At 41.9% G+C, this 27,815-nt stretch overlaps 1 long non-coding RNA gene across 1 annotated transcript; it reads right to left on the reverse strand.

Moving 5' to 3' along the window:
- Positions 1 to 27,815, reverse strand: LOC146894513 (uncharacterized). Its single transcript, XR_015001672.2, has 3 exons — positions 27,687 to 27,815; positions 16,853 to 16,982; positions 1 to 824 (listed from the first exon to the last, which is right to left on the reverse strand). It is a non-coding gene; the product is annotated as an uncharacterized LOC146894513 (long non-coding RNA).

Raw genomic sequence — 27,815 nt, forward strand, 5'->3', positions numbered from 1 at the left:
CACCACCAATGCCTTTTAAGCATGGTGGGCTGTAGCCTCTCAAACCATGAGCAATATACACCTTTCTCTCCTTAACCAGGCTTTTGTCAGAGCAAAGAAAACAACAATGAACATGAAGGCTTCTGGTTCCTCCCTCAGCCCCATCCCAGTAGTTCCTTATAAGTAAGCAGAGATGTCCCATTGGTTTCTCCTGGGCATTCTCAGGAAAGAATTCCCCCACCAGCCACTGCTACATCCCTATCAGAGAAAACATTTGTTTATGTGGACTTGGATGTGGCAGCCCAGCCAGGTCTTGAGCTATAATCATGTGATCACCTAAAGTCAGTCTGTCATCTGCAGCCCCTCAAGATTATTTCCCTGTGCTGCGTGAAAATATTGGATTCAACGGTGTTGGTTGAACAATCTTGTTCTCCCCAGCACAAAACACACCTTCTACTGGTCCCTACAAATCAGCATCCCATCAAACCTCTGAAAAGTCATCAGATGGTGAGTTCAGCTCTCCCCTCAGACATGTGAGCTAAGTTGATGACAGTATTGCCCACGGTGGAGCTTTACAGTTTACGTTCTATCTCGCTACCAAGCCTACATCATTTCCATGTGTGAGATGCACTCTTCGTCCAGTGTAGACATAACTCAAGACTTTGAGCTCTTGTGTTTAGAGGGGCTCACTATTTGTGGCAGGATTTCCATTTCCCATTGTGATGACACTAGACTGAGAGCAGAATAGTTGAGTCCCACGGTCATCTGTGTTTCTGTCCTGAGTCTCCGAAGCCATTCCTGATGAACTGTGTCCACCCCAGTTAGTCGAGTACATGTTTCAAAACCTGAAATAAATTTTAGAAAAGATTATTTCTGGTTAATAGGTTCCAGGTCCTCCTGGGCCTCCTGGGTCTCCAGGGCCTGGAACTCCAATGGGACCACACAATCCTGCACCTTACAATCCAAGATCACCTGGTCCAGCTCCTCATGGTCCTCCCCAGGGATGGGGAAATGCATATCCTCATTGGCAGCAACAGGCTCCTCCTGACCCAGTGAAGGCAGGAACAGATCCAAATTCAGCAGCTTGGGCTGCTTACTATGCCCACTATTACCAACCTCATGCACAACCCCCACTTGCAGCTCCTGCAGTTGCACCAACTACAGCCCAAACTAATGGTCAAGGTAACTACGGAGATCAGCAGAACCCAGCTCCAGCTGGACAGGTTGATTATGCACAGGCTTGGGAAGAGTACTCCAAGAAAATGGGTCAAGCAGTTCCTGCTCCTACTGGGGCCCCACCAGGTGGGCAGCCAGATTATAGTGCAGCCTGGGCTGAATACTATAGACAACAAGCAGCATACTATGCCCAGACAAGTTCCCAAGGAATGTCACAGCATCCTCCGGCACCTCAGGTATTTGCAAGTCATGCAAGAAGCCACCATCATTTATATTAACCAGTTTTTCTTTCTTAAAGGATTCACCCCTGTATTAGCTCCATTTAAAGGATTTTCTTTAACTATTTGTGTATCTCTTATGTATCTCTTCTGCACAGGGCCAATAATAAGAAGTGGACAATACAGTATTTGTCTCATTGTGTGTGTGGGGAAAAAATCCTTTGTTAAATATATGGATGCACAACTTGATGAAGATCTTAATTTTGTTTTTGATTTAAAGTAGTGTTCCCCCTTTTTTATTTGAAAATGTACAAAATATCTATCACTACTGATAGAAGGTTAATATTTCTGTGTAGAAATGAAAATTGGTTTGTTCTTAGTCTTTAGTGTAGATGTACAAATTCCAGCAAATGTATTTGCAACTATTATGTGCAAAATGCCTGTTTTGTACTTTACAATAAATGATATGAAATCTCAAAAAAAAGTAGACTCCAAGTTTGAGTAAAATACTGGAAGAGACAAATTAATTAAACATTAATTGTGGCTTAAAATAAATCTTCCAAAATCCTTAATGCAATTTGTAGATTGTCACAATACCCTTAAATATAGGCAGAGGAAAGTAACTTCATAATTTGATATTTTCAAATAGCATATTCCAAGTTTCTGGTTTGTATCCAAGGGTTTGTTGCCACATTTCCTATGCTGAACAGGTAAATAATTTATGTGCCCAAACCATCTATACATGATACAACAAGCTCATACTTCTGAAGAAAATAAACATATGTTGAGCAACATAAAAAGAACATATTGAACAAATAATGATTATTAAGTTTTTAATATGGCATCCAAGACACTGGCAACCTATTAGGAGTTAAATGTTTCCTCAGAATCTAGTTATTGTCTTTGCCCAGAATTTAATAACCCAGAGGTCAGTGCTGAACATGCAGGATACCGTGTGTGCCATACATACTACAGCTACACAGCTGTTTCCAAAGTAAACACTGGGGATTTTGTTGTTTGCTTGACTGTTTGTTATTTGTGCCTGAGAACAGTCTCACATAGCCCAGGCTGGCTTCATGTTTGCTGAGATTGTTCCCCAAAGCCAACTGAGCTCTATCTCTAGCCTGATTTGTCTTTACCTAGGTGTCTCATATGCCAGTTAGTAAATGGTATTTGGTGATAGGCTGTGGTTTTGAAATTTTCCTACTAAAGTGCAGCTTTTCTTTTCCCACCTCTCTCCTCCTCCCTCCCGTCCTCTCTCTCTTCCCCATTCTCTCTCCTTGTGCGTTTCTCATGTTGCCCCTCCCTTCTTTCCTTCCATTTCTCCTTCCTCCTCTCTATCCTTCTCTCGTGTTGGATATAATTAAAGAAGTAACTATTAAAAACGGTAGGAGTTGGTCCAGAAAGGAAGCTGACCACAATTCCCTCCAGAAGATGCATTGTATTGAGAGAAGGGTATCAAGGCCATGAACATTAGAGACAGTACAGTGTGCTGAGACCTAAACATGATGGAGCCTTAAAATGGAGGAGAGACATCCCTTTACAACCCAAGAAAAGCTTCATTAAAGGGAGAGTCATAGAGGCATGGGGGAAAGGAAAGGAAAAAAAAACTGAGATCAGGGGAGGCCAGAGGGACCTCTTCAGAGTGGATATCCACAGCAAATCCCCCTGAACAAAGCCCCCAAACAAAGGGAGTGTCAAGATTTTATAAGTTCAGCTAGTGGGAAGTTCCCGTCATCTGATTTAGTACAACATACAGTAAATGACAAAGAGGATGGAAGTCAGATGTCATAAGTTGAGAACTGTTGGATCATAGTAAGGGATGATGTCACATCATGGGGTGTCGCAGAACAGGATGATGTCACAGCACAGAACAATGTCACAGCAAGGATGATGACACGGCACAGGATGATGTCACAGAATGGGATGTTTGTCACCCTGTCCCAGAGGGGAGGCATGGGCTTTTCTCTTTAGACTGTGGAATCTGGCTTCTTGAAGGGTGACCACTATTTTACAGGAAGCTGGTCCCTGTTCTAGCACCTTCCTTCCCCCCTCTGTCTTTCCCGCTGCTCAGCACAGTCTTCACAGCTGATTTTCCTGTTCTCTATGCCATCATCTTCCTCATCCATCACTCTTGGAAGAAACAAAATAAAAGAATAGATAACAGGTAGGGTATGTGCATTTAGTAATGGCCTCTGGGAGAAAAATACACGTGGTAGGTGGTTCAGATTTTTTCCTACTTCTTTATCTTGAAGATCAAATCCAATAAAATTAATTTTCTGAAAACTAAAATTCGGCTCTAATGGAACACAATTAAGGAACTACATGAACCTTCCTTTTCAATAATGTGAGTTTAATTTGTATTAAGTAACTCCAAGCTGTTTCTAGTAGCTGTGAGGGTTTATGTGAGTGCAGCTGTGAGCAGCTCAAGTCACAAATTGACACAAACTTAAAACTAACATGCAAGATAAGCACCCCACCAGTGCTCCCTCCTGAGCCCCAGTCCCAGCCCTTTAGTGACTTCTTTTCTAATGAGTTGTGTGCTAATATGAGCAGGTTCCTCCCGGCTCTCATTAATCTCCCCAAGGTGAAACCTTGCTCACTGCCAAGCTTGGCCGCTGCTCCTCACAGTCCAAGAACAAAATCAGCTTCCGGGGCTTGCTTGTCCTGTGACTATTTCTCAAGGCACTGCCGTGTTATAGGGACTTCGTTCTGAGTCCCGCGGGAAGCTAAAATATGAGCACAGGAATACGTGCCAGCGCCAACCTGCCAGCCACAAGAACAGCGCATGTGAGAGATTTCCAATGGAGAACCTCGTTTATGTTTGCAACATCAGTCCCTCCAAGCCGTTTGAACTACTTTATGCCACGGTCGTCGTCACTGAGTGTGCCTGCAAAGGAGAGATAAAGAGCTTAGGTCTCCAGAACCAGTCTGAATTTCCCATCTGGATTCCACAGCCTAGCGGGGCACTGCCGGGAGGTCAAACCATACAAGAGCGCTGCTCAGAAGAGCTGAGAGCTTTTGGGCAGATTTCGCCCATCTCTGAGCCGTGGGATCATCATCTGCCAGGAGCAAGTGATATTGTTAAGGCCGTGAAAGCACGGGATTGGTGGGAATAAATCCAGCACGCGGAGCAGGTAACAATCCAGGCAGCTGAGGACAAAGGCCATCCGTCACTATTGCTCCTGCATGATGGCTCCGTCTGTCTGTGGGGACAGGAACGCTGACCAGAGATGTCTGATCAGGAAGATGATTTATTGTCCAACGAGAAAGACGGGAAGGAATTGTCTTGGGGCATTCTGGGAAAACTCCATGACCACAGGCTGGGGTTATTAATAGCCATAGGGATTTTTAAACAATGGAGTCATGTCTTTAAGGCACAGTGACTCATGGGACTACCACATTGTAAGTTGTAACAAGTGGAGCCTACGAACTTCTCTAGTCTGAGCTGCTGCCTTTACTTCAAGTTAAAGGCATGGGGAGCTATGGTCAAGTATCTCGAAGGGGAGAAACACCCTGTAGGCCCTTGCTCCACTGGTAAGCAGCCGGAGACTTGAGACTTGTGTTTTCGGCTCTGAGACACCAAAATGAAAGTAACCCCGACTTTCCACATTTGCCATGGAGCATTGTGACTCAAGGGTCTGGCATGAGTGTCATTTCTACAGTTTGGGAAACAGAGCCACACTGAAACAGCTTTCCGTGAAAATAACTTTAGTTTTGAAGTCATGTGACTGACGATACTGCTCAGTGAGTTACACACTAAAAGCCTCAGGAGCCGAGTTGGGGTACCTAGGACCCAGAAAAGCCAGATAGACCTATAACAACAGCTCCTTCAAGAAAGGGGAAGGCAGAGGCAGGAGAATCCCTGGATTTGAGGACTAGCTAGTCCAGTAAAGTATGACTCAAAGTGGAAGGTAAGGACCAACATCCAAGTTGTCTTCTGACCTCCACACATGCACTTGAACACACACATGCTCTCACTTACACAAACACACACATTACACACACATCCACACAATACATACACACACTACAAAAATAAAATAAAACTAGGTAAACTTTCTTTACATATTTTATAATATATTATATATAATATACATTAATATTTATATTTATTGTGTGTGTGTGTGTTTGTACATGAATTCTTTTAGAATTGAGGCTCCCTGGTGTATCTTTGGATTCTGTTTCAGATCTCCTGAGTGCAGCCAGTGAAGGCATTTGCCACCAAACCTGATGGCCTGAGTTTGCTTTCTGGAGACCACCTAGTAGGAGAGAACCAACTCCTGCAGGAGCCTCCTGACCTCCACATGGCACCTTGCTTCATGCACCTATGAACCTCCCCACTAAGCAAATAAATAAATATGTGGTTGTACAATTTTTTAATAGAAAGCCCCATGAAAACACTCCCCAAAAAAGAAACTAAAGTGAGAAATATGCTCAATATACATACAATATGCTTGCAATTGAAACTTAAAAATAAATAAAAATCTAAAATAATAATAATTCTACTTTGACATTTGTACTTCCAATATCACGAGAATTAAGGATCATATGTCTAGTCAGTTAGTTCTACCTCTCACAAAATACAATTGTGTCTGACTACAGTTGCCTGGAGAATGAGAATAGTTTAGCCTAGATGTGGCAACTGAAATATGACAGCTGGGTGAGTGGCCACATGGAGATCCGAGCAGCTCTGAGACACTCCCAGGGAGGCTGCATGCACTCAGCACACAGAGAGGGTGACACTGCCCCCAGTGACCTTATGAAGCAACACTTGGGATAAAGAAAAGTAACTTGCAAAGTCTTTCTCTAAAGACAGATGATGTAGAAGGTCCTTCTGTCTATATGTTGCTTTCATTGGTTAATAAAGGAACTACTTTGGGACTAAAGCAGAACTGTAGGGGAACAGAGCTAGGTGGGGAAAACTAAATGGAATGCTGGGAGGAAGAAGGCAGAGTCAGAGAGAGAAACCATGGATCCGCCACCGGAGATAGACATGCTGAAACTTTGCTGGTAGGCCACTACCTCATGATGATGCACAGATTAATGGAGATGGGTTAAATTAATATGTAAGAGTAAGTCAGCCAATAAGAAGTTAGTGCTAATGGACCAAGAAGTGTTTTAATTAATATGGTTTCTGTGTGATTATTTCGGTTCTGAGCAGCCAAGATAAACAAGCAGCCTCCTTCAACAGACAGATAAGGCAGAGTGTAACATGGGGGCCAGGCTGTTTGTTGGGGTTTCTGTCCCGCCCAGTCCCCCAGATATTTAGTCCCAGAGAAAATCACACAGAGGTTTCTGTAAGTTATAAAACTGATTGGCCCATCAGCTCAGGCTTCTTATTAGTTTTTATGACTTATATTAACCCATTATTCTTATCAATTTTTGCCATATGACTCGGTACCTTTTTTAGCTGGGGAAGAACACATCCTGCTGCTTCGGTGGTCTGGGCAGGAATGGGAGGAATCAGCTTGCTCCTTCCCATAATTCTCCTGTTCTCACTGCATCACCTCTATTTCCTATCTGGTTTTCTCACCTATACTTCCTGCCTGGCCAGTCAGTGTTTATTTAAAACATGATTGACAGAATATAGTCAATTCTCCCACACCACTTCCCCCTCTAAAAAAAGAAAAAAGGAAAATATATCCATTTTTGGGGGGAGGTGGGAATGTAGGTATAGTATTCCAGACTACTTCCTGCTGGTTGGGGGCACTGATAATCTTATGGGGACCTAAAGAAAACTTAGAGTTATGATCAAGACATGTGAGTCTTGATCATCTCAGGTAGCAGTCTTGAACCTGTTCTGGATGAACTCAGACATCTGGGCCATCTAATCCTGCTGGAGATTTCTCAGGTGGTCTTCCTTGATTAAAGCTTATTTTTCTTAACTCTGAATAAATCCAGAGCCTCTCATTTTCTGTGGAAACAAAAGCAAAATCTCTTCTCCAAAGTAACATACCTTTTGACTTCAATTTTGAAGCCAAGGTATTTTCAAAATATCTATCTTGGATTAATTCTGCAGCATTTATAAGCAAATATCTCTTAGCAGCTGTTGCTCCTTCCTCAGCATTCAAACAATTCAAAGAGAGCATAATAGCATACAGTATCAAGATTCTCTGTGCATTTTCTATCTTTACATGGCTTTATTTTAACCTCTATTTCTTTTATTTTTACTTTTAACTTTTGGCTTTTTGAGACAAGTTCTCTGTGTATCTTTGTCCTGGAACTCCCTCTGTAGACCAGGGTATCCTTGAACTCACAGAGATCCATCTGTCTCTGCCTCCCCAGTGCTGGGATTAAAGGTGTCTGCCACCATACCTTGAATTTACAGAGGTCTTCCTACCTCTGCCTCCCAAGCTTTGGGATTAAAGGTGTATACCACCACACCTAGCTTCTTTCTTTCTTTCTTTCTTTCTTTCTTTCTTTCTTTCTTTTTCTTTCTTTCCTTCCTTTCTCTCTTTTTTTTAACTTTGAGAACTTTAACCTTTAGCCTGTATATATATTTAGCACACTGTAAACCATTTAGAGGTTTTCTTCCTCTTTGAATCTCTCTTTACTGTATATCTCTCTTTTTCTGACCACATGAGTCTTTAATTTGCTAAGGAATGTGGAGAAATTTTTTGCCACAACTCTATTGCATTTTAAGGTCCTTGCCAGGAAGCAAGCTGCAACAGTGTGTCCATAGTCAGGACCACCTGCTTGAAAGAGTCAAGAGTTTTCCCTGGCAGGACGGCCCAGAAAACCAGCATTTTAAAACCCCGCAGCTTTTTTCCTGCTACAGCTGTAAGCTGAAATGTTTTACTCTAGTCTTTTCCAAGCTTTGTCAGGCTTTCTGTGGATGCAGTTATCCATGTGGGCACCATTTGTAATGTGTGAGGAGGCCTGCTTGTTTGTGTTTTCTGTCCTGCCCAGTTCCCACAGCTGTTTAACCCCAAAGAAAATCACACAGAAATCTCTATAAGTTATAAAGCTGATTGGCCCATTAGGTCAGGCTTCTTATTAGTTCTTGTAACTTATATTAACCCATTATTCTTATCTATGCTAGCCACCTGGCTCATTACCTTTTCTAGCTGGCAGATTACATCATGCTGCTTCGGTGGTCTGGACAGGAGTGGGAGGAATCAACTTCCTCCTTCCCAGAATTCTCCTGTTCTTATTGCATCACCTCTACTTCCTGTCTGGTTTCCCTGCCTATACTTCCTGCCTGGCCAATCAGCGTTTATTTAAAACATGATCAACAGAATACAGACAATTCTCTCACACCAGAAGAGCCTTAATTTCCCATCTTCTTAATGGGTACTGCTTTGGGGGGCTGAGAAGGAATGTGCTATAAAGTCAAGAGAAGTCATTTACAGCAAAGGTGAGGTTAGAGGTTTGGCTAGGATGGCCTTGGGTCACTTAGGTGTCTGCTCAGTTTCTCATTAATGAAGATAGAAAAATGCATTGAGTGGGCTTCCCAAAGTTCTTCCCACTCCAGTTGGAAAAAGGGTGGTAAAATGTCTTGAACTCACATCTGCCTGCCTCTCACTCCCAAGTGCTGGGATTAAAGGCATGAGCCACCACTGCCCAGCCCAGATTTCTCTTTTTAGTAGAAGCAAATGATGTGCAGCAGGAAGACAGATTAAACTAGATGAGTCAATTGAAAGATTACTAGATAGGGCCAGGCAGTGGTGGGGCACACCTTTAATCCCAACACTTGGGAGGTAGAGGCAGGCAGATCTCTGTGAGTGTGAGGCCAGCCTGGTCTACAAGAGCTAGTTTCAGGACAGACACCAAAGCTACACAAAGAAACCCTGTCTCGAAGAAAAAGAAAGAAAGAAAGATTACTAGACATGTATGTGGCTATATGGTTGATGAATAGGAAGATAGATATAAAAGAGATAAACAACATAAGATAGATGACCAAAAGTTATATTCATAGATAGATTGATAATAGATGGATAGATGCTAGATAGATAGATAGAAGATAGATAGATGGAAAGATAAGATAAGATAGATAGAAGATAGATAGATGGAAAGATAAGATAGATAGATAGATAGATAGATAGATAGATAGATAGATAGATAGATACATAGATACATAGATACATAGATAGATACATAGATAGATAATAGTCAGCAGGTGACTGATATAGATGATAGGTAAAAACAAATCAGTGTCTTCTTGATTTTAGTGGAAATGCTTTTTTTCCTCCACTTAGAATGATGTTGGCTATAAGCTTGTATGTTGCCTTTATTGAAATAAGTTTCTATGTACGTAGTCTCTCCAGAGCTGTTCTGATAAAGGGGTCTTTGAAAGTTCATACTAATAGATCTTCAAACCCAAACATCCTTTCTTCAATGCTTTCTAGTCTACTTGACAGACCATCAAGGTCTTTATTTATTTAAATTGAAATTTACTTATTGTTTCTATTTATTTTTTCTCATTTCTTGGTGTTTCTTTCTCTAGCTGATGCCACCCAACTGTGCTCATATAGTGTGTCTACTAGAGCCCTTGATGCATTAAACAGTCATTTTTCAATTTCTTCTTTAGTCATCCCTACATCAGTGTTATATCTGAGTCTAGTTCTTAATGCTTGCATCGTCTCTTCTTACTAGATTCAATTTTCTTCTTGATTTTTGGGTATGTCTTGTGATATTTTTGTTGAAAGTCTGACAAAATACTCTATAACAGGAGCTGAAACAAATAGGCCTTTATCATGGATTTTAAGCATGAATCCGATTAGTAGTTGTGCTGTGTTTAATATTTGATGTAGGTGTACCTGGTTTCATATTATTCTGATGTTTCCATTTCTAATTTCTGTATTCCCTGCTGGCTTTAGATTTCTCTACAAATTCCTTGAGTCAGAGCTTGCCAGTTCTCCTTCTCTACCCCAGTGTTCTTCTAGGAATGCCCCTGGCTGGCGTAAATTATGTGAGGAAAGGAAGTACCCTATGAGGTCACGGTTATGTCACAGTTATTCAGTAGTGGGCTCATACTCCTAGGACATGACCTTGGTAAACTTTTCTCACTCTATCACCTCTGAAGAGTCAGGAAGGCTACAAGAGTTTGGGGATTGGCAATGGTTCTCCTATCTAGATCAAATAAGCCTCTGAAAGGTTGCTTCTACAGCATCTGCTTCTGCTGCATAACTAACTTTGAGCTGACTGGAAATGGTCATTCCCCCACCCCATCCCTGTCAAAGAGGAAGCTTTCTACACTTGATTGAGGCTGTAACTACAGGAAATGGTCATTCCCCCCCACACACACACACCCTATCTCCACAAAACAGGAAGCTTTCTACACTTAATTGAGACTGTAACTACAGGAAATGCCCCCCCCCACACACACACACTCTATTGCAACCAAAGAGGAAGCTTTCTACACTTGATTGAGGCTATAACTATCTGGGAGTGTTCTCAGAAACCAAACCCAGGAAAGTGCCAGGCATCTACCCTAAGACCGGGCCCCTGGGAGTTTCTCACTCCCAAGCCTGTTCTCCTCAACCTCCAGCAATTCATAGAAAATACTACTTAATCGATGTTTCTTCCAGGAACTCTGTCTAAACGAGCCCATCTGAGTTCTGGATGTCTATCCCTCTGCAAATCTCCCCAATGCTCCACACCCTCGATTGAAATGTCCAGTAAGTCTAAGGAAAGTATGTTGTCTTTGCTCTTGCTTAACATTTTTGTTTGTTTCTTCGCAGGACAAAAACATGTCGCTTTTTAACATGCCCAAGCTGAAGTCAGAGCGCTCACTTTTGTAACCTCTTCCATATTTATTTTCATACATCAGCTTCAGGATGAGTCCATCATAGGTGATGTAATTACCCAAAGAATATATGTAAATATTGTGTATGTAAAAAGAATATGAAGAAAGGGATCAATAATTTCTCTCTTACCGACTCCAGACTCATTTCCTGAGTAGGGTGTGATTAATCCCCCAAAGTGAAGTAGTATTTTACAATTGAATTATTCATCTAAATAGCTATTGCAACATGTAATTTTCTAGAAACTGGGCAATTAGCAAGGCAGTGTAGATTTCCTCACTCTCCCTAGAGATAAAAGATGTTGTTTTTTTCTTCTCTTAGCAGAGGTCATAGATGAAAGTGGCCACATTATTTACTTTGATTTTTGTTTTAGTGACACAAAGTACACAAGGGGCAAATTTGGTATTTTTCTAGATCCTCTGATCTACTGACTAATCTTATGTGGTTTATTTATCTTTGTTTTACTTACATTGTTTTCTTAAAATATTTACAGATTCATACACAGTTTATAATATAAAATACAGGTATCCTGTGAATGTCTTCTGTTGGTAAAGTCTTATTAAACTATAGTATAGTATTATAATAAGAACATAGGCCTTGGTATAGTCAAGATGCAAAAAGTTTCCTCATCATGTCCATGTATACCCACACCCCCTTTGTCTCCCTATACTGTCCATGTGTACCCACACCCCCTCTGTCTCCCTGTACTGTCCATGTGTACCCACACTCCCTCTGTCTCCCTGTACTGTCCATGTGTACCCACACCTGCTCTGTCTCCCTGTACTGTCCATGTGTACCCACACCCCCTCTGTCTCCCTGTACTGTCCATGTGTACTCACACCTGCTCTGTCACCCTGTACTGTCCATGTGTACCCACATCCCCTCTGTCTCCCTGTACTGTCCATGTGTACCCACACCTGCTCTGTCTCCCTGTACTGTCCATGTGTACCCACACTCCCTCTGTCTCCCTATACTGTCCATGTGTACCCACACTCCCTCTGTCTCCCTATACTGTCCATGTGTACCCACACTCCCTCTGTCTCCCTATACTGTCCATATGTACCCACACCTGCTCTGTCTCTCTATACTGTCCATGTGTACCCACACCTTCTCTGTCTCTCTATACTGTCCATGTGTACCCACACCCTCTCTGTCTGTCTCCCCATTCCTTCCTTAACCCTGGCAACCAGTTTATCAGTTCTTCATTTCTATAACTTTAATTTCACAAACATACAAATGGAATTATGTAGAATACAACTGTTTTGGAATTGATCTATATTGATCAATAAATTCATCAATAACTCATTTTGTTTGTTTTATAGTTCATACTATATTCTTGTCATCTGTGTATATGACTGTTGAAGGCAAGCCAGGCTGTTTCAAATTTGGGGCAGTGTTGCAAGGGAGAAGGCCCTTGTTTGTCCTGGCCGCCTGGCTAGCTTATGCCCAAAATAACCACACAGAAACTGTATTTATTAAGACACTGCTTGGCCCATTAGCTCTATATTGGCTAATTCTTACATCTTAATTTAACTCATTTCTATTAATCTGTGTATCGCCACATGACTGTGGCTTACCGGCAAGATTCTAACCGGCATCCATCTCGGGCAGAAGATCCATGGCATCTCTCATTCTGCCCTTCTTCCCAGAATTCAGTTCTGTTTTCTCTGCTACCTAAGTTCTTCCCTATCAAAAGGCCAAGGCAGTTTCTTTATTCATTAACCAAGGAAAGCAGCACATGAACAGAAGGACCTCCTACACCGGGGCAGTTACTAGCATTTGTTCTGGTTTGCTTTCTGTTGGTCTGATAAACACCATGAACAGCAACTCAGAGGAGCAAACACATTTGACTTGTAATTCTCCAGTCAAAGCCATATTGGGGGAAGTTAAGACAGGAGTTCAAACAGGAACTGAAGCAGAAACCATGAAGGAACTGTGGTGGCTGGCTTTCTCCTAAACTTGGGTTCAGTTATCTTTTTATATAGCCCAGGAATACCTATCTAGGGATTGGTGCTGCCTATGGTGGCATATACCCTCCCATGAATTAGCAGTCAAGAAAATGTCCCACAGACATTGGCCAATATAATCACGGCAATTCTTTAGGTGATGTTTTCTCTTTGCGAGTGTATCAGGTTGACAGTCAAGATTAGCCACTGCAGCATTCGTGTCAAGGTTAGGTGAGAATATGAGTCTCTATGCTTCTGGAATTAGCAGGAGAGGCAAATTGTTGGATCATGTTATAGTAGCAACCTGAGTTTTTAAAGGAATTTGCTATCATCCAAAGTAACTACCATTTTGCTTTCTCACAAGGGAAATGGGACTGGCCTAGCTTCTCCTCTTCCTCACCAATACCAGGTATTGTCGCTATTTTTGTAAGACTGCTAGGTATGTCCTGGCATCTCACTGGGGTTTAATTCTCATTGCTCTAACAGCCAATGGTATTAAATTCTGTTCCTGGGCTTGGCTGTTCTGCACACTCCAATGTCAGTAAGTACTTCGTGTCATTTTCCCCAATTCTAATTGGATTTATTGTTTGCACTGATGAATTTTGAGATTTTTTTAAAATATAGATCCCAGAATCTCATCTGTTAGATTTATTGGCTGTGATCATCTTCTTTGTGATGGCTCAAGAGCAACTTTCACAAAATAAAAGTTCTGACTTCGATGAAGTTAAGCTGACCAGGTTAGCAGATGCGTTTTTGTTTTCTGTTATAGTATTTTATTTTACGTGAACGGGTATTTTGTTTGCATGCATGAATTGTGCCATGAACACTCTGTGCCCACAGAGGCAAACTGTGTCAAATCCCCTGGAATTGGAGTTTCAGATGGTTGTAAACCACTCTGTGGGAGCTGGGAATCGAACCCAGCTCCTCTGGAAGAGGAACCAGGACTTTCAATCACTGAGCCATCTCTCCAGTCCCTGGATCATGCTTTTGGTGCTTTAGACAGTCCCACTGTGACTTTTTGTCGTATCAATTTTACATTTCTCTCTTCTAGCATTTTTGGTAGATCAGGTATTCTAAATATATGTCTCCTATGTGTAGTATATTATCTTCACTCTGAAGATAAATGTAGAGAAATTTTTCATCTTTCACTCATTCCCACATGTAACAAGTTTGTCTTCAGTATCTCATTTATATGCATTTAAAACCATAGCACCCAGTGTTAGGTTATTCACTTCCACAGCAAATGTGATTTAGAAAACTTCAGAAGAAAGATGGTTATGATGGCTCACGGATATAAACCTACCATTTACACAGAGGGGCTAAAGGATCAGAAGTAGTTCAAGGTAATCCTAAACTACAAACCAAGTCCTACGGAAGCCTGGTATACCTGGTCCCTGCCTCAAACAAACAATAAAACATCCCCCAAAACTTTCAGGGAACAGTAAGAGTCTAGTATACTCATCCATGATTCTTACTGTATCTTTTCCCCCTTCTGTATCATATTCCTTCTGTTCCAGTTCTTTCTGTTGCCCCCAACCCCTGCCCAGCCACTATTATAATCCTATGACACATTCTCTTGGCTTCTGCATCAGTTACCTGTCCCCTCCTGTGACCAAATCTCTGACAAAACTCAAGGGGAAAAGGCTTCTCTTTGACTTGAAGCTTGAAGAAATTCAGTCCATCCCAATGGAGAAGATGTGACAGCAGGCGACAGAGGCAGCTGGTAACATTGCATGTGCTGTCGGGAAGCAGCGAGAGATAAATGCTTGTGCCCAACGCACCTGAATCCTTTTAAACTGATCTGGAATTGTGGCCCACGGGATGGCGCTGCTCATACTCAAAGCAGTTCTTTCATGCTTAGCTAAACTTGTATGGTAAAATTTCTCATAGACACAGAGGTGTGTTTCCATGTTGATGCTAAGGTGAGTCAAGTTGACAAAGAGAATTACCTATCCCACTTACTGTGTTCAAGATGTCTGGCAATGTCTCGACTCCACTTTCTTTCTGAAGATATTTCTCTATCATGGGATTCTGAGATTCTAACTTTGTCCTCCCAGCTCTTGGGACCCCATATTATTTTCAAATTCTGTGGTATCTGCCAAGAAATAATCTTATTTTGTTTTTCCTGTTGTAAGTAGAAGCATCTTTCTTTCTTTTTCTTTATTTCTCCCCCACCCCAATTCCTTTGAGGTTTTTTGTCTCCACTTTTCATAAACTATATTTTATCTTGGGTCCTATTACTGGATTTTGATGTTTCATCTTCTTAAGCCTGTGAGTTTATGTCTCTAGCTCAATGTGGAAAGTTTTCAGCCATGTCTCCTTAAATGTATTTTTTTATTTCTCTCCTTCCTGGATCCATTCTTGTGAGCATTAACCTTTATTATGATCCCACAGGTCCCTCAGGCGCTGTCCAATTTTCCACCTATTTTTCTGTCTCTTCAGATTGTGTAATTTCAATTGTTGTAATTTCCTGTCCACTGTTTCCTCCTTCTGTTACTTCTTTCTGGCATTGAAAGGTTGATGGGAATTCTTCTTTCAGATTTTCTGTCTCTGTTTCAAATTTCCATTTGGTTCTCCTTGTGTCTGCTCTTTTGTGAGTCAATACTTCAAAGTTCTAAGCTTTTTTGTGTTTTAGTTGTACTTCTAATGGGAGACCAAAGCGTCTCTGTCAGCCTCTTTCAAACCTACTAGATAGTTCTAGCACCCCTGTCAATTCCACATTGTGTCCTATCTCTCATCTTTCAGTTTCTTGATATAAAAGGAATTTTTATTGAAATACAAGATTTTTTTTCTGTTTTTTCCATGACACTGAATTTTACTTAATTCTTTCTAGAGATAGCTTTCTCTGAAACGGGAGGTAGGTAGCACAACACTATTGCCAAGTGGAAGATGTGGAAATCTAGATTGCTCATAAGAGAGTCTTCATCACCATGATCATAAGAGAGTCTTCATCACCATGATCATGAGAGGGGCTTCATCACCACATGATCATGAGAGGGTCTTCATCACCAGAGGATCATGAGATGTTCTTCATGACCACAGGATAATGAGAGGGTCTTTATCACTACAGAATCATGAGAGGGTCTTCATCACCAGAGAATCATGAAAGGGTCTTCATCACCACACAATCATGAGAGGGTCTTCATCACCCAGAGGATCATGAGAGGGTCTTCATTACCACAAGATCATGAGTAGGTCTTCATTAATGCATGATGAAGATAGACATCCACTCTTCTAAGAATTAACCACTATCACCATGGAAATGGTTCTCAATTAAAGTCCTGACTCCATTTGTTTTTAGTAGCTCATGACCCTCCTGCCTCAACATCCAGAGTGCTGTGTTACAAGTATGTGACATCATACTTAGTTTATGCCAGCGTCTTTCATTCTATAGCAGGTTTTAGGAACCAATAATCACAAAACAAGGTAATTTTTATTAGTCATCAAAAATGCAAATGAAGGTTATGATGAAATTAATAATGATGACTGATTTGAAGAAAAGGAGTGGAAAACTTAATTCACGCTTACATGCTGTTCCTGTTTCCTTTCTGGGGTTAGGATAAGATACTGTCTCCAAAAGAAATTTTGGGGAAAGAAAGGGTTTATTTCATTGAACAATTCCAGATCATTGAAGGAAGTCAAAACAGGAATTTGTGGGTCATAGACATACTGCAGGAACCTTGGAGGATGCTACTTGCTGTCTTCTCATGGACATACTTATAGTTTATTACACAGTTGCTATGTGACACTATTCCCAGAGAAATAAGAACAAATATCAACTCACCTCAGACAGGAAATGAAAAATAGACCAAAGTAAGAGATCATCAAAGTCCATCTTAATGAACAAATGAGTCTATTGGGTTACGTCCAAAAGCATGGGTGAAGAGATGCTTATGGGAGCAGAAGTGGGAACTCTGCAATAGTAAAAAATTGTAATCAGCAGTGTGGATATTCATGGATTCTAAATAATCTTCACATACTTTACTTCTAATGCTGTTGTCAAAAGCAAACCCAGTTTCCTGAAATAAGTTACAGAGGAAATTGTGCCAAAGCACAACATGTTTTATGCAATTTAAAACACATATATGCACTAATTAACTCTACATATTTCTTAACTATGCATACATATCTAAGACTTTTTAGAATTGTGGTAAATATCAGGAAAGAGAAGAAATTTCAAGTGAGGATTCGGGTAAATCTGGGACAGCTAAGTACATAAGTTAAAATGAGAAGGGATTTACAAAGACTGATATGCCAGTACCACTAGATCACTTTGCTACCTCTCAAAGTAATAATTACAACTATCTACACCGAGACAGAACAGCATGGATGAGCACCAACCTTAAGGCGTGAAATGGCTCAACCCTATCCCTGAGGAATTTTCATGCACCCTTTATTGTTCTCTTTGATGAACTTCCCCTGGGCATCTCAGCACAAGGTTACCATAGCATTGTCTTCATACCCAAGGGCATCATTTGTACCTACAATTATTAGTGTTCTTAGAACCAAAGAATGAACATGCCTGGTGGACAGCAGATGTCAGCAACTTTTGACCAATCAATTAATGACTTATAGGTTTCATACATTTTTGCATCACTTTCTTATGTTGCTCTAGGACCAAACAAGGAGTAAAAAAAAAACAAAAACAGGATCTAGTGACTTACTCTTCAAGTGTTGGAGAAATGCTGAATGGATAAAATAGATTTAAAATATGAGTAGTTTTTATAATTCAGATATTAATAACTTGATTATCTTTAAAGCACTGGCCATTTTGTTGGTCAGCTCTGTCATTTAGGCAGTATTCATTTCAGAGAAGAAATGAGGTAATCTCAACCACATATAGAGATTATTCTGACTGTTGGCTCTAGGAATCCAGCCTCCTACTCCACCGATTTCTGATAAGCTATGGTTATTAAATGTCACACCATTATTATTAATATTTGAGGAGCATAAAATTTTCCCATTGTTTTAGCCAACTCTGTTAAGACAAAAGGCAGATGAAATATAGGGATGTTTTTAAATCCAATCCTTGTGGGTAAGTTTGCTTCTGCTGTGGAGGAGAGAGTTGGCATTTAAAGCTTGAGTCCTGAGTCATCTTTTCCAGGCCAATTGTCAAGTGCTTGACGGATGGCTCATGGCTGCCAAGTGGGCAACTGGAGGAATGTAGAGGGTCAGGAGGCAGAAAGATGAAACTGTCAAGAAGACCTATCCAAGAAGCATGATAGCAGAGTTTTTGATGCCCATTTTCTCTAAGCATGGTCCTAACAGGTGTTCAGAGAACATTTTCAAAGTGAGTTCAAGGCTTTATGGGTAAAGAGCAGCAACTTTGATCAATTTTTCTGGAACGCCTTTTATGTTTTCAAGCTCAGACTTTCTGCTCACTTCTGAGGACATCCTTCAGAATGCATCAAATATTCATAATCTCTTAGATGTTGTAAATGAGCCCAGTTATGTGTGGGGGTGAGTTCCTACCCCATGCATGGAATGACTTCCTTCCTTGATGAAGACCACAGTACTCTGTCTTCCAGCAGACTGGAGATTTCATGTCCCTTAGAATGCTGACTTCTGGCTTCTCTCTTATTCTGTGACCCACATGACCCTCCAGAAATCCCTCTGACATGCTTGCTTGCCTTCAGTATTGTGGTAATTATAATAAAGACAGTTTCCAGACCGACCGAGTCTGTTTTCCCCTGAAGATTGTGCCATCACTTAAAACTATTCTGTAAACAAACCTTCAGTTCTAAACATCCTTTCTCAGTGTTGCATTCTCTCTGTCTCTCTGTGCCTCTCTGTCTTTCATGGATCCAATGTGACTTGATTTGTTGATTTTGATGGCAAGAAGAGGGGCTGAGGAGACAGCCCAGTAGGTAAGGTGCCTTCTGTGCAAGCATGAGAACCTGAGTTGGATTCTCAGAGTCCGTGTAAAACTCTGGGCATATAGTACAAGCCTGTATTCCCGTGTTGCAGAGGCAGGCATGCAGCCAGCTGACATTACTTGGAGAGTCCCAGGAAAATGAAAGATCTGTCTCAATAAAAACAAGGTGAACTCCTAAGGAGAAAACTCAAGTTTGATCTGTAACCTCCATACACATGCATAGGTACACACACAGACCCAATGGCCACACAGGAAATGAGGGAGGGAGGGATGGAGGCAGAGAGAGAGAGAGGGAAGAAGAACCTTGAAAATGGCACCCATAAATGCATAAGGAAAGGCACCATTAGGAGGAGTGGCCTTGTTGGAGGAAGTGTCACTGGAGGAGGGCTTTGAGATTTCAAATGTTCAAGTCAGGCCCAGTGCCTCTCTCTTCCTGTTGCCTGCAGATCCAAATGTAGACCTCTCAGCTACCTCTCCAGCACCATGTCTGCCTGCATGGCACCATGCTTCCTGCCATGATGACAATGAACTAAACCTCTGAACTCTAACTGGCCCAGTTAAATGCTTTCCTTTATAAGGGTTGCCACGGTCATGGTGTCTCTTCACAGCAACAGAACACTGACCAAGGAAAACCTGAACAAGCCACATCCAGGTATCTCCACATGGACATCAACACTAAATTCTCCGCTTCCCTTTATTCTTCCACCGAAATCAAGTCCCTCTTTCAAATTCCACCAGAGCCTTCCCCAAGTCCGTCTTCTTGGTGTAGCTGTCTCATCCTCAAACACTGTCAAGTCATGCCATGAAGAAGCTCACAGTCTCAATGCCTTTGTCTCCCACTCTTGGCTGAGGCAAGAGTCTTCCCCCTGCACCTAACCAAACCTACCGAAGAAGTCGAAAAGTCTACCTGTTTCCAGCAATCTCATACACAGTGAAATCGGCTTTCTAAGCCTGCCCAGCAGTACTTACCATGCTACTTCGAGACAAAAGAGATCATGAATTTGTAATTGCTTTCTGAAAGTTCCTAGCAAAGAGCATAAATGGCATTTCATAAATAAGTTATAGTGTGTCTATTATAGCAGTACACAAATAAGCTTTAAAAGATGATGTATTCATGGATATGTATTGACACAAAGATACAAATAAGATATAATATTGACGGAAAGGGAGGTCACAAAAGGATTAATGCCCTGAGATCATTTTTACATAAATATAAGCAAATACATTTAAATATATCCATATGGACATATGCTTTCTAAAAGGACATTTATTAAAATAATAATAGTTATTGACAAATGGGTGTGGAATTTTAGAACATTTTGATATTCTTCAGCATTCCCCTTGAATCATGATTTAACAATGATAAAACTATTATTTAGGAAAAATATTTGGGAATGTTTTACAAAACATAATAAATTTGAAGCTGGGAGAAAAGGCCCATGTAGTTGACCATTTTGTCTTACTCTGGAGGTGGATAGAGTGACAGCCATTGAGAAAGACAAGCGAGAAAACAGACAGTGGCTCCTTGCTCCAAAGAAAGAGGCTTAGAAAAGGAATGGTGTGGGAAGTCCTTCTATCTATGTGTTGCTTTTATTGGTTAATGAATAAAGACTCTGTCTTGGCCTGTGATAGGGTAGAGTAGAGTTAGGTGGGAAAACTAAACTGAATGCTGGGAGAATAAAGGCAGAGTCAGAGGAGACACCATGTAGCTGCAGTGGGGAACAGACATACCAGAACCTTGATGGTAAGCCACAGCCATGTGGTGATACACAGATTAATAGAAATGTGTTAAATTAAGATGTAAAGGTTAGCTAATAAGAAGCTGGAGCTAATGGGTCAAGCCGTGATTTAATTAATACAGTTTCTGTATGGTTATTTCAGGGCTGAGCAGCTGGGACCAAACAAGCAGCCTCCTACTACAAAGGAATACATCTAACTGAGCTGGATTTTGATCCCCTTTCCTCATTTTCATTAGTTGCTGGACAATTTTCCACAGTGTGTTTTGATCACACTCAGTCCCCTCCCCAAAGCCTTCTAAGTCCACTTCTTTTCCCAACTTTGTGTCCTCATTTCTTTAAAACCAATTTATGTTGTTTATATGCACTTGGATATGTGGCCTTCCACAGGAATGTTATTGACCAACTGGGCAGGGAGACACTTTTAAAGAAAACAGACTCTTCCTCTCCCAGCAACTATCCATTGTCAATAGCTCCTCAGCTAGGGTCAGGGCTTTGTGCACACGTCCCCTCTCCAGGCTGGTATTTTTGTCTGGCTTGAGTTTGCACAGGTCTTGTGCATGCTGTTACAACTGTTACAATTGCTAGGAGTGCATATGTGCAAATGTCCTGCTGTGTCTGGAAAACACAGTTTCCTAATAGTCACCCACTGCCTCTGCAGCTTACAATCTTCCTGCCCCCTCTCCCACAATGATCTCTGAGCCTTGGAAGGAGGGGGTGTGATATACATGTCCTGGTTAGGGGTGAGGATTCTATGGTCTCTTGTTCTCTCATTCACCTTGACTAGTTGTGGATCTCTGGATTAATCACTACCTACTGTAAATAGAAGCACCTCTGAAAAGTGTTGAGAGATGCAATAATCTATAGGGATAAGGATAAGACATTAGAAGTCAGTTTAATGCAAATCCGTTTAGTGAAATTCTGGGCTTGATTTTTCTCCCTCTACAGACCATTTGTGTTTCATTAGCTTTGTAAGTTTCTCTCCAATACTGGTGCTTTCTCATTTATCTGCTCATTCATGAAATCAACACTTCCCGTCATTTGAACATTTAAGCATCAAGGACACATGAAGAGATGAGAGGCCTTTGACATCATGGAGCTTATATTCTAGAAGATATCAAACAAGGAAAGAAACAGGAATAAACTAGATGCTTCAGTGGAGAAAGGCTCTTGCCATCAACCTTATCAGCCGAGTTCCATCCCTGGGACCCACTTAGTGAAAAGAGAGAAAAGGCTCTTACAAGTTGTCCTCTGACCTCCACACATGTACCATGGCACTCATGTACCCATGCACATTTCTGGGTGCATGCACACAGAATAAATAAATGTTTTTGAAGGTAAGAAAAAAGAATTTTCAGATGGAAGGTAGATCCACGGACCACAAACCCAAAGTCCTGGCTGTGGAAACAGCTTGGCCTCTGTGATGTGGGAATTGCAGGCACTGATGTTTGGAAACAGAATATATCACACATTTTCTGATGAACACAAAGACCAGCATGGACTGGATCCTATGTCTCTTAAACTCAAACTTGTAAGAAGACAGACTATATCCAGCTAAATGCTAATTACATGCTAATGGATCAAAATTCAAAAGCTGAGTTCACTTTACATGCAGGAAATTTTAAATAGACATGATTTCTTTGCTGTCCATACAGGAACTACTAATTTTAGGGTGGTGCCACAGATATCCTTGAGTTATTATTTATGTATTGCGCTACAGTGAACAGTCAGCCCAACTCTGTAACACAAGGGGCCAGCTTGTTGGGGTTTCTATCCTGCCCGGTACCCCACAACCGGCAAGCAACAAAGAAAATCACACACAGGACTCCATAAGGTTATAAACTGATTGGCCCATTTGGTCAGGCTACTTATTAGTTCTTATGACTTATCTTAACCCATTATTCTGATCTATGTTAGCCACACAGGCTCAGTACCTTTTTCAGCTGTCAGCTTACATGTTGCCTCTTCGGTGGTCTGCGCAGGAATGGCAGAGGAACCTCCTTGCTTCCCAGAATTCTCCTGTTCTCATTGCATCACCTCTACTTCCTGTCTGGTTTTCCCGCCTATACTGCCTGCCTGGTCAATCAGCGTTTTATTAAAATATGATTGACAGAATACAGACAATTCTCCCGCATCACAACTCAAACTAATTCCAGAGTCACATAGCTAGTGAAAATGATGATGATGTTGAAGTTGATGGTCATGATGATTGATGATTATGAGGTTGGTGACAGTGATGATGTTGATGGTGATGGTGGTGATGATGTAATGGTGATGACAACGACAATAATAACATTATCAGGCCATGTTTTGACTAACTATTAAATGCTTACACAAACTCCATAATGAGCCTTATTTCAGATGAAGAAGTTGAGGCTCAGTGCCTAGTCCACTGGGTAGAGATAACCAGCCGCCCCCCCGGAGTATATCTTCTTTGCCCCAATCATCTGCTTAGTCTCCAAGCATCCCACCCATCTTCCATCTTTTCCTTGTGTGCACATCTAGAGTCTTAATACATACAACTGTTTCTGCAAGCAGTCATGATGTCTTTTTGACCAATGGGCTCTAGAGGTCAGAAACCATGGAATGAAAACAGAGTCTGAACCCAAACTTAGAACAAAGTGATGGGCGAAGGAGAACTGTTCTGCAGTTCTCCTTGTATAAAAAGCAATCTGCATGGTTAGGAAGAGGGCTCTGCCCTTGCTACAACTTAACAGACAAGTGTATGGAGCAGGAGGGAGGGCTCCCAGGCCAAGTCTGTGAATGCAAAGTTATGACCACTCTATGCATCTCTTGGCTATATCTTCATCCAGCAACCAGAATGACAGGGACCATATAGGAAATTCAGAAATCAGAGGGTCCTGTTGAAAAGTTGAGAGTTGGAATAACCGTGTACATGCCTTTCTTCCCTGAACCAGTGAGCTTGCAGTAGAAGCGAGGTAACTCAGCAACCACAACTGAAATGCCATCATAGCTCCTAATGCCTGTCTTATAGGCTTCCGTGAAGTCCCACTCTCGTGTTGCTAATAATGGAAGGGAGTGGGTCCTAGATGGGTTTCTGTAAGGCGGGAAAGAGAGAGTTCATTTGGCTCACATGTCCCAACCACAGTCCATCCCTGAGGGAGGCCAGGTCAGAAACTGAAGACAAGAACCTAGAGGCAGCACGGAACCTCCCTCAGGACCCAGCAATTCCACTCTTGGGAATATACCCTAAAGATTCCCTAACATACTACAAAAGCATTTGTTCTACTATGTTCATAGCAGCACTATTTGTAATAGCCAGAACCTGGAAACAGCCTAGGTGCCCCTCAATAGAAGAATGGTTAAAAAAGGTGTGGAACATATACACATTAGACTTTTACTCAGCGGTAAAAAACAATGACATCTTGAATTTTGCATGCAAATGGATGGAAATAGAAAACGCTTTACTGAGTGAGGTGAGCCAGACCCAAAAAGAGGAACACGGTATGTATTCACTCATTAGTGGATTCTAACCATAATTAAAGGTCTTTGAGCCTATTATTCGTGATCCTAGAGAAGCTAAATAAGAAGATGAACCTGATGAAGATTATTTACCTATCCACCAGGAGGTAGGAAATAGACAAGAGTCCCAGGTAACCTCGGGTGCATGGGGGGGTGGGAGGGTTGATGGAAGGGGAGAGGGTTAGAGAGAAGGGAGTAGGGGAGGAATGGGGAAAGCTCGTTGGCCTGGGATGGGGGGGAGGGAGGGAGGATGAATATGGGATCAGGGAAGAATATTTTTCAACTAAGGGAGTCATTTTAGGGTTTACAGGAGACTTGATTATATATGGGATCCCAGGTCCAAGGAGAGATCCCCCAGATTGTTCTCTGGACAGAGGAGAGGGTGCCTGAATCGGCCGTGGCCCATAACCATACTGATGTATATTTTGCTTGTCACCATAGATCCTTCATCTGGCGAAGGACGGCGATAAAGTCGGAAACCCACATTGGAGCACCGGACTGAGCCCCCCGAGGTCCAAATGAGGAACAGAAGGAGGAAGAACATGAAAAACGAAATCAGTACTGCGAGGGATGCTATCACCCACTGATACAATGGAACGGATCTAATGAGAGTTTACCAAGGCCAGTTGGACTGGGACTGAACGAGGAAGTGATATAACCAGATTCTCGGAATTTGACCGGATTCTCTGAATGTGGCTGGCCCGGAGTCTTTCTGAAAAGCCATTGACTATGACACTGGGACCTGTTTCCTCTACATATTCTGGATTTTGGGGATCAAGCCAGTTTGGACACTCACCTCCTGGACCTGGAGGGGGGGGGAGGAACTTGAACTTCCCACAGGGCAGGAAACCCTGACTGCCCTAAGGGATGAAGAGGGAGGAGGAGAGGGAGTGGGGGGAGTGGGAGGGTGTTGGGAAGAGGGGCGGAAATGGAAACTTTTATAATTTAATAAAACTTACTTAAAAAAAAATGCCTTCAACAAAAGGCAAAAAAAAAAAAAAAAAAAAAAAAAAAAAGAACCTAGAGGCAGGAACTGAAGCAGAGACCATGGAGGAGGGCTGCTCAATGGCTTGCTCCTCATGGTTTCTCCAGCTTGCTCTCTTACATAACTCCGGCTCACCTGCCTGGGGTGGCACTACCCACAGCGGACTGGGAAGTTCAACATCAATCATTGGTCAGGAAAATGACCCCATACACATGCTCACAAGTTAATCTGTGGGAGAAAATTCCTCAGCTGAGGTTCCCTGTTCCTGGATGACTTCAACTAGAATCAAGATGATGGAAATATCCCAGCACAGAATAGGAGAAGGTCTCGCACAAAGCCACGCAGGACAGGGATATCATGCTCAGCTGGGGCCATGGAGAACTACCATGGGCTGACCTTGCACTCACATTCCCATATGTCATCACCATCCTGTAGGCACTGCCATCAATATATCCATGTCCCCAGAGTACTGGGTCCAGGAATCCTCTGTGTTAAATGTGACGCTATGGTCTCTGAAGGACTTGGAAGAAGATCTAGCCATGCAAGCATCGGTGGCAACACTTTTTACACCTGTCTCAGAAGTAGCTCCTTTCATGCTTGCCAGGAGCCCTACAATGATAAGCACAGCCCAGGCTCACTCTGGTCACTTCCTGCCTGCCCCCAGAGAGGGGCTATGAATGCAACTCCTCTTTGGAATATCCCTTACTCCCATGGACGTCAGTGAGCTTATCAAATTAGCTTCAGCTGTGAACTTGATACACACAGAGTCACTCGGGGAGAAGAAATCTCAATTAAAGAATTACCAAGATCGAATCTGCCTGTGGTCATGTCTTTGGCATTTTCTTAACTGGTAATTGATATAGAAGTGATCATCCCACTGCGGGCAGTGCCATCCCTAGGCAGACGAGCCTGGCCGATGCATGCGAGATAAACTGAACAAGCTAACAGACAACAAGCCATTAAGCAATGTCTCTGTTTCAGTTTCTGAGTCCATGTTCCTGCCTTGGCTTCTCTGATAATGGACTAAACCCTATAAGCTAAACAAATGCTTTTCTGACCCAGGCTGCTTTGGGTCAGTGTTTTATCAAAGCAACACACACACAACCTAGAACAGGGTCCCACAGTCATGGACATTAGTGATTCTTCTAAGCCAAGAAAGGCAAAATCCTTCAGGTTGAGCTTATTTAATTTTAAATCTCACTGTTTCCCACATGTATTCTAGAACCTTTGTTCAAAAAGGGCCATGAGGTTACCAATACTGGACTATTTCAGAGCTCACGACTATTGTCAGCATCCTTGTAACCAATAGAGTATCTAGTAGCTAGAGAAACAAGTGGACAGGACACTATTCCTTCCCTGGCATAAATTCTCACCCAGTGTGGTTATTGAGGGAAAATGCCCTCCCCCCCGCAGAGGGAGGTACTGTTAGGAGATATGACTTTGTTGGATGAAATGTGTTACTACAGAGGCAAGCTTTGAGGTCTCATATATGCTCAAGTCACACGCAATGAGATAGACTACTTCCTGTTGCCTTTGGATCAAGATATAGAACTCTCCAGCACCATGTCTGCCGTCATGCTGCCATATTCCCAGCCGCCATGCTCCCCACCATGATGATAATGGACGAAGTCTCTGAAACCTTAAATGAACCACCTCAATTAAATGTTTTCCTTTATAAGAGTTGCGTGGTCACAGCGTCTCTTCACAGCAACAGAAACCCTAAAACACCCAGTCAGAGGACTGCCCACTTTGCCATTGATTACTTGGGGAAGGGTACCATGACAATATGGCACTTGTAGATATGTTAAAGAATAATAGAACAAAAAAATGAGATTGAGAAAAATTCATTAGAGAAAAACACAAGAACAAATGTTTGATTTTGTTTGAGAAACCATAGGCAGACAACTATTATTTGTAAGACATAGAAAAGATTTCCCTCCCTCCCTACATCTGTGTGTTTGTGTGTGTGTATGTGTGTGAGAGAGAGTTGATATTTCTTTCTGTCTCTCTCTCCCTCTCTGTGTTTGTCTCTGTCTCTGTGTGTTTGTGTGTGTGTACTACTCTGTTTTTCCCTATGTGTGTTATGTGTGTCTGTCTGTGCATTTCAGTGTATGCCTCTGTGTGTGTATGTGGGTGTGTATGTGGGTGTGTATGTGAGTGTGTGCATATGTGTTTGTATGTGTGTGTGTAGATCAAAGTACTACAAGTGCCATTCCTCAGATGTCTTCTACCTTTTGTTTAAGATGAGGTCTTTCGCTGGCCTAGCAGAACTTCACCAAGTAGGCATAGCTAGCCAACCAACAAGTTCCAGGACTCTGCCTGACTCTACCTCTCACCTCCTCATCACTGGCATTATAAGTATGGGTCACCAGTCCCAGCTTTTTCATGAGTTATGGGAATCAAACTCAGGTACTCATGTGTATAAGTTAAGCACTTTGCCAAGCGACCCCTCTCCTCAGGCAGCAGAGATATCATTTCTGTTAGTAGACCAAAATTAAGGAGGTAGATTTCCTACAATCCCACAGATCTGTAGTACTACCTTCTTGCGAGGCTGAGGAAGAAGGTCATTAACCCCAGGACAAAATCCATTCTTTGGTCTTGTGTTTTTCTCAAGTGAATTCTTTTGTGGGTTAGCTAGCTTCTCTTACTCTTCAACAGTGTGGCAACA

Source organism: Myodes glareolus, chromosome 4 (assembly GCF_982192425.1).
Source record: "Myodes glareolus chromosome 4, mMyoGla1.1, whole genome shotgun sequence".
In the NCBI taxonomy this organism is placed as follows: domain Eukaryota; kingdom Metazoa; phylum Chordata; class Mammalia; order Rodentia; family Cricetidae; genus Myodes; species Myodes glareolus.